Source organism: Octodon degus, unplaced genomic scaffold, assembly GCF_000260255.1.
Source record: "Octodon degus isolate 3935 unplaced genomic scaffold, OctDeg1.0 scaffold00010, whole genome shotgun sequence".
Taxonomy (NCBI): Eukaryota; Metazoa; Chordata; class Mammalia; order Rodentia; family Octodontidae; genus Octodon; species Octodon degus.
This window is the reverse complement of record NW_004524586.1, coordinates 25,839,417-25,847,392: the sequence shown is the minus strand read 5'-3', so window position 1 is coordinate 25,847,392 and position 7,976 is coordinate 25,839,417. Positions and strand designations below refer to the sequence as shown.

At 46.0% G+C, this 7,976-nt stretch overlaps 1 long non-coding RNA gene across 1 annotated transcript in view; it reads right to left on the bottom strand.

Moving 5' to 3' along the window:
• Positions 1-3,463, bottom strand: part of LOC111814927 — a 67,552-nt gene extending 64,089 nt beyond the window's left edge. The window contains exons 1-2 of the long non-coding RNA XR_002819778.1: positions 3,376-3,463; positions 816-928 (exon numbers count right to left, since the gene is read on the bottom strand). This is a non-coding gene — a long non-coding RNA (uncharacterized LOC111814927). The remainder of the gene's footprint in view (positions 1-815; positions 929-3,375) is intronic.
• Between the last annotated feature and the right edge of the window lie 4,513 nt (positions 3,464-7,976).

The following is a 7,976-nucleotide window of genomic DNA, read 5'->3' as shown; positions in this document are numbered from 1 at the left end:
ATAAGATAAAATAAATAAATGTTAACATCTAAATGTCCAATAATGAAAATTGTTTTTTTAAATAAGTACATGTAAGAGAATTTCAGCCACTAAAAGAAGGTAATACTTATGTACATGCAAAGTGATGGACTATTATGAATGAATTACTAACTATTATGGTGGTCACCTAATATGACTGACACCCTTAAAACAGCTTCTCTTCTCTTCTCTTACCACCTCCCTCTTCTTCCCAACTCAGCCCAGAGTGCAGTTTCCTTTCACCTTTCCCACCACCTCAGGGAAGACCCCAATCAGTTCCTCAGGTATTTCTAAAAATCCCCCTCAAACTTCACCCCTCACAAGAGACCATAAAAGCCTCAGCTTTCTTTGCCTCAAGCCGGAAGATCTACCTGAGCCATCTGCCCTCGATCCTCTTGGTGTCTTTGGAGTTAATAAAGGCTTCTTTTATGTTTCCTATCTCTTCACTACACCTCCAAAAAACCTATCAGAAAGATATCCACCTCATGTTAAATTTTTAAAAGGGAATTAAAAACAATGTTGAGGTATAATGTTTTTGTCAAATTTGGGGGGAAGACAAATATCAATACCAATTATCTTATAATCCTTGGATTTTTAAAAATTTCTTTGTCCTATCCTGTGTACTTTGAATTTCTTTGAAACTGTCTATGTGCTATGCTTACAGAGGAAGAGGAAAAGAAAAAGAAATAGCACCAGGAAACTTATTTCCCTCTAGCTGAAAACACGGGCTTCCAATCTTTAGAAAACTCCCCCGTCTTGCCCAGCTCGCCAGATCTCACTCCGGAATGGAATCTGACCTTGAGCTTGCTCCTGGCCGAACAGGAGGTTGGATCCCAAGATGAGGGCAACATGAAGCCCCAGGGAGGCCCTGCACATGTATGCCAAGGAGAAAGCCTTCCTTCCCACCTGTCTGCAAATGGGACAAGGAAATTACCCATGAAACCAACTCCAGCCATGTTTTTAAAAAAATCCTCCTGTCCAAGTCACAATATTTTTACAGTGAGATTTGCTTTATAATATTTTAATAGCTGCTGCATTGTGGCTGGAAGTCCTTCGTAGCTGGTCTCAGGGGTCTTCCTGGGACGTTGCTCTTAATGAAGTTTATAATTCAATATAACTACCTCTGCATCTTTAATTATGCCTAACATTTAATCTTCATTGCTCCACTTGAATTGGAAGAGCTAAAATTAGGCCTGCTGTAGTTTAATCTGATAATAAACATCCATGACATTTAGAGCAAAAATGTACTCGTTTCATTAGAGTGGTCGACACATTTACCATTTGCCTGGACTGAGCAAACACTCTCACCGGCCTGCCAACCGTAACAGAGAACGATTGTTTCAAACAATCTTCCTGTGGACTTCCGGAACCCTAGCGCAAGTGCGTATCTGGCAGGCTTGGAATTCAATACCACCACTTTGTAAATGAGAGCACTGACTTACTCTTGGAAGTCAAGTCATCCGTCCTAAGTCACACAGCGAGTTAGCAGACAGAGCTGTAACAGAAAATAAGACTTAGGACTCTCGAGTCCTTGGCCAGTGGTCTATCCGCCACCCCTCGACTGTCACTGTGGCATACATGGCCACGTTTGGCTCTCACTCTTGGCAGCCCAACCATCCTCTAGACAATATTACCTCCCCCATTTTTTACGGAATCCAGACAAGACGTCAATCAATTACCCATACTAAGCCCCACACCCTAGCTTCAAACTCAAACCAGTATCAAAACACAATAGGAAAGAAAAAAGGTTTTAAAGAGACATCCTTATTAAAAACAAGATGAGTAGCTCCATGGGCCAACCCCCCCAAAAATAAACCATTAAATGGGCTAGCACTTTGGGCCCACTTGGGTACAGTCCCACAAGGAAGCAGAGGTGGTTAAGGGTATAATTTCAGAGATGGTAAGGGTTAAAGGATACCAAGAATGAAAACTGTCCCATTAAGACAGGGATGGGATTGAAGCTCGCTGATTTAATCTGAGCTGTCGGTGCGATCTGCCCCTGACCACCAGCAGGGCCTGAAAATTCCATAAAGAGAGGAAGTACATAGATTACTCCAGCAGTACTTGGGCCAAGATGCCTGTTAGACTGACGGTGGGCGGTGTGGCATCCTCCTACCTGTCCACCAGAGACTGTCCCCACCCCCTTTACCGTAAGACCTGATTTGGAACTGGCCTCTAGGAGGCCGGTGAAAGCAACTATAAAGCAGTTGTCAGCAAGGAGTAAGAGAAGAGAGAACCAGAGGCAGAGACAAGGGCTATAGTTTGGATCAGAAATGCCCCCTCCCCCACAAAGTTCACATTTTGACCACACAGTCCCTGATGCAGTAGCACAGCAGTACCTTGGTTCACGTAATTCTTTCCACCATTCTGGTCCCAGACCAGATTGGACAAGAACTGAACCTAATCTCCCTCCTAAGGACAAGATCGAACCTAACTGGTGAATTTGATTTGGTTCTTATCCAATGCAGTTTGTGACCAGATTCGTGGGAAGAATTAAAGCACCAAGATGCCACGGAAGGAAGCAGAGATGTGGAAGGAGACAGGAGGGAAGGGAAGAAAGAGAGAGAGAGAGAGAGAGAGAGAGAGAGAGAGAGAGAGAGAGAGAGTGCTCTTAAGAAGATGGGGCTGTGGATGTAGCTCAGGGGTAGGCCGTACTTGCTAGCATGCAGGAGGCCCCAGGTTCTCTCCCCAGCACGAATGAATGAGCCCCATGTGAAAGAAAGTGCATGTAACTCCGGAATGGAAAACGCCAAAAAATTCTACAAGTGTTTTCTACCCTGAGAACACACATTCAATAAGGAGAGAACTTGAGGGTAAAGGAGAGAGGATTCCAGAAGCAAACCGAGTTCCAAAATAACCCCATTTCAGAGCCCAAAAAACAAATGGGAAAAAGCAAGGAATGAACAGTGACAGCTGATCAAATCACTGGCATGTTAAAAAAAAAAAAAAGCATTGTAATCACTATAATATTACAAAGGAAATCTGTGCAGCCGTAAAACAAACCTGACTCCATGGGTAGCAGGAAAGATAGAAGAATAAAACCCCTGTGACCTTGAGGACCTCAGGAAGCCCAATGTCACATGAGCCTGAAGCCCTTCCTACCTGTGGATGCCTGCTCAGGTAAACCTATAAAGTTCCTTAAGCTCTGAGCCAGAGAAGTTGGCTTATTTGTTAATTGCAGCGAAAAGCTTCTTCCCTGGATGCAGCCCCTGTCCCCTGGGGCAGCTCTGCCCACACAGCCACCACCCTGCAGGTTCCTCTAGGCTCCAAGAAGCTAATAATACCTGCCTGCCACCCCCCACCTTCTTCAGGTGGTTGTGCCACCGCCTTATTGCATCAAAGCCCTTGAGGCTTTACCTCCGAAGGGAGGCTGTTCTGCGAGCTGGGACTCATCCTGCGAAGGAGCAGCCCCAGCGCCGAGGCGGAATGCAGAGGAGTCCGATCCCATTACCCACCCTCCTCCACCACCCCAGTGCGCACGCACAAAGGGCAACCTTCCCCTGGAATCCATGCACAAGCAATTTATTTCTAACTGCACCAGCAGGTTCCAACGCTGTTGCTTGCTGCTTCTGGTTATTCACTTGGAATCCTAGCCACCAGGAAGTCAAAATTAGCCTCATCCTACCAGCGTGAAACAGAAACACACTGGCAGGCCTTGGGTTTCAGGGAGGCAAGAATCCAGCATTTTATTCCTCTCTCCAGGAGCACTGAGTTCAGGGTTACATAGGTCTCCAATTAAACTGTCATTTGAAGTTCTGCAAGTTGGGGGCTGTAGTGTCATGGCATTCCTGTAAAAGACTGGCCACCAGAGGAGGGTCCTGGGGACAGCCATCTGTGGGAAGCCACTCCATTTCCACAAATTGTCATTTCACTTGCGCTGGCAAGGGGCAGCTGCATGAGGTAAGGTGTTAACGACCCTACACCATGCCTCACACCATGTCTTAATCGGTTTTTATCCTTTGTACTTTATGAAGTTTTGACATCCTGGGGCCTTGCTAATGCAGGGAGACAGTCTCTCCCAGGGCTTCTACTGAAGCTAAACAGTGCGACTGCAAGCTTGTTTCCTGTCCAAGCTGCCCAACACAAACTTAGACCTTCAACCACCTCCTTTATTGAATTCTCACACATCAAGCCAAAATTTCCCCTGTCCTAGGCTGCCCAAGGAGCCAGGTACCAAACAATTGAAGACGACTTCTATAATCCAGAGCCCTCAACATTTTAAAATGATTTAAATCTAAGTTTACTCATACTCCCTGCCTCACCCATCGTTTCTGAAGACACCCCAGGAAAGGCTGGAGTCACATTCCCCCCTCACCCTGTCTGCCCACTGGCCTAACCACTTCCCTGGTGACACTACACCTTCACTGCACCCACCGTCTTTGTCATAATCTTTTTTTTTTTGAAGGTAGGTAGATGTCTCTGTATCACATCTGTTTTTTTTTTTTTTTGTTTTGTTTTTCTTTCTGTGTTTTAGGGAAGGGTCTACAGGGTGTTCAGGGTGTCACTACTAGATCAGACTCATAGTGATCCACCTGTTTACAGCCTCCCAAGAGCTGGGATTACAGGCACATGCCACCATGCCCAGTCTCAATTGCCATCTCAGTGTGCCCTGGGGGCGGGCCAGGGATCGAATCCTTGGCCCCTGTGCCTGCTTGCAGGCGCTTTAACCCACTGAGCTATTTGGGCAGCCCCCACATCTGATTTAAACAAAGCCTCAAGTGCAATGTTTAAAGACACAACCACCAGTAACTTAGTCTGAGCATTCACGCCTATCACACTGCAAGGCAAGAATCACTGGCGCCATTCTTTGTGTGTGGAAAGCAGAGCCCACGAGGCTGAGTAACTTGTTGATTTTGGTTGACAAGGAGTAGTGACCATGACCTAAAGGTGCCACAGAAGAGGGGCTTTTGTTTTTGTTTTTAGTTTTGTTTTGAGTTTTTTGTAGAGCTATAAGCAATTTTCAAGATCTTACAGTGAGAATGTTTGGGATTGTTTATCACAATTAAAATAAATTTTCTTTAAAGAGGAAATATATATTAGGCTTAGATAGTGGAAATTAAATGTGTGTATTCTTACGTGATACCAGGGGAACTGACAGCACAGCAGAAGGGCCCGCCAGTGGCATGGCACAGAACGCCTGTGCCTCTCTTCACCACATCGGGCAGAGGAGAGCCCAGCTGTCCTGCCGCTGAGTGGGGCAGAGCCCAGCTGACACTGAACTCCTCCACTTTCCTCTTCTGGGTATTCCAGAAACAAGACACTCCACTCCCAGCATAGTAATGAGGAAAGCCGCCGTGGAAAAGGAAACGGTAACCGGGAGGCGCAACACGAGCTCTTACTCCCTGCTACCCAGTGTCTGGCCCGTGGTCCGCAGCATCAGCATTAGCTGAGAGCCTGTTAGAAAGGCGTTCTCAGACCCACTGCTCCAGTCCTACTGATTCTGCACATAACAAGATCCCTGGGTCATTAGTGTGTGTGTTACAGTGGAAGAAATGGTAGGCCCACCCTTGGGAATGGAGAAGGAGCAGGGAGATGGGGGAATGATTAGGAGATGGGTAACAAATCAGTTCAGACAGAGATGGACTTAAGCTATAAATTAAAAGGCCAATACTGAGGCTGCTTGGTACTTCTTGGAAAGTACCAAGGTATTACGAACCTGATAGAGTACCCACACGCCTTTAGTCATAGTCACCAGAGAGCTGCTGATTCGGGCTGAATTGTTCTTTGCCTGAAGGACTTCCCTGTGCACTGTAGGATGTTTCATAATAGCCCTGGGTTCTCCCCACTAGAGACCAGTAGAATTTTCCAATTCTTTCCATTCTCTTCCTTTGATGTGATGACCAGCGTTGGTCTTATTGACCTCTTGACATTGCTAAAGGTACCACAGTGGGTGCAGAGAAGGGGTGTACACATAAAATCGCCCCTCCTGAGAACCACTGAGTTAGTAGAGCAAATTTATGAATTTGTGTTACCTCGCCTGGTCTACCTGGTACCATCAGTACATGGACGGAAACCCCAGGATGGGGAAATGGCAGGGTTTGGTTTAACGGACAAGGTATGAATTCCTGCTGTAGATATACTTCAGCTCTCTTTTGTCGCCTGTTATGGTTTGTGTCTCGCTGTCCCTCCAAAACCTCATGTAAATTATGGGGCAGACGCAGTTGGAAGAGCAATGAGTGGCTAGGGGTGGGCATCACCAGAGGACCAGTGCAGGGCCCGAGAGGTACAAACCATTAAACTGGCTAGCTTGTGCTTTCTCAGAGATGTGGAGAGGGTCATCCTGGACAGCGCAGCGCCCCAGCCTCTCCTCTAGTGTCTTCAAACCTCCAGTAACTGTGAGCTAAGTAAACCTTTCCTTCCCTCATTTTGAGTGTCGGGTATTTGTCCCAGCAACAAGAGAAGAGTAACTAAGAATTTCTGCTGTAGATTTACCTCAGTTTTCTTTTGTCATCCATGAGAGAGAAGTCCCCAAGGGGAAGGAAGGCAAGTCAAGAGTATTTTAGAGTGAAGCCAGGATCGCAAGTGATCTGTACGACTTCTACCACGTGACTTGCATTGCACCATGTTGCCTGAAGTTAGGAAGTAAGAGGGCTCTGGACCATGAGTGCTGAACACAGTGCTCACACCTGCTCAGTCCCTCTTGGCTATCTGCCTATGGATGAGTCACTTCCTCCCCCCCCATGAACTTTCGTTTCCTGTTCTGTGTGGGATAAAATCTTTCTCTCGCATTTTGGTCATTCAGTGAAAATCTTAAAAATGGTGAGTTGTACTCATCAATGTCACCAACTAGGAAACATAAATTTAGATAAGAGAGATTTTTGTTGATGGCCAGCTCCTAGCTAGGCTTAAAAGGGATGAGTTCCCAGGAGGATCAGGAAGCCAGGAGAGAAGTCCTATCATTAAGTAACCTAATCAGAAAATGGACAGTGAGAGTGACTTCCAATCAAAGCATCTGAAACAGGGTTATTTAGATCAAGAGTTGCATCAGATCCTTCCAGACTGAGAATTCCGAGGAGGCTGTTGAAGCTACTCCTCCCTAGGGGCCACTCAGCTGTGCTGTCTCAGTAACCAAACCATCCTTAGTGTTTGGCTTCTCTCTGGATTATTTGTTAGAAGTTAAATAAAACTGAGTCTCTTCCAGGCCTGCCTCAGCATAGCATCACATCTGAAGAAACCTAAATCTAATTCTTTAAAGCTTTAAAGAGAAACAACTACATACTAAAGGGAAACAAGAAAGGAAGAGCCAGGCCATGCAACACATCCCAAAACTATCTAAAATTCATTCATGTTCTCTCCCTGCAGACCAGCTTCCTAACACACCTCCCAGCCTCCCTTCTGCTATAGTCATGCTGGCCTTGATATTAATTATCCTCCTTCCTGTCCCCTTCCCAAACACTGTAGCCTGTCTTCTGTGGAGCTGGTGGCTTGTTCCAACTTCTCTTTTTCTCCTCTCCACTACATACCCTGAATAGCATCACAGAATCCCCAGTCACTGGGTCTTTCTGCTAAAAACAGATCTAGCTGCGTGAATCGGAAACCTAAAAGTATCAGCGCCTCAAGTGCATGAAGTCTCACATATCAGCATTCTAGAAGTCGCTGGTCCAGGGCTAGCCTAGTATAATGGGCTATACCTTCACCTTTCCCTTTGGTCACGTCTCTGTTCTCAGGTGTAGTATGGTTGTAGCAGCAGTCACCAAGTGGGCATCCAGCTTCAGAAAGGAGAAAGGTGGGTTAAAAGGACACACACCCAACCTTTAGAAACCCTTTCCAGAGTTCTTCTAGGGCTCGCAGTGAAGGATGAGCTGGGTGTACAGCTCAGTGGCATAGCATCTGTTCAGAAAGTGCAGGGGGTGAGTTTGAGTCCTCATAGTGAAGAAGAAGAAGAAGAAGAAGAAGAAGAAGAAGAAGAAGAAGAAGAAGAAGAAGAAGAAGAAGAAGAAGAAGAAGAAGAAGAAGAA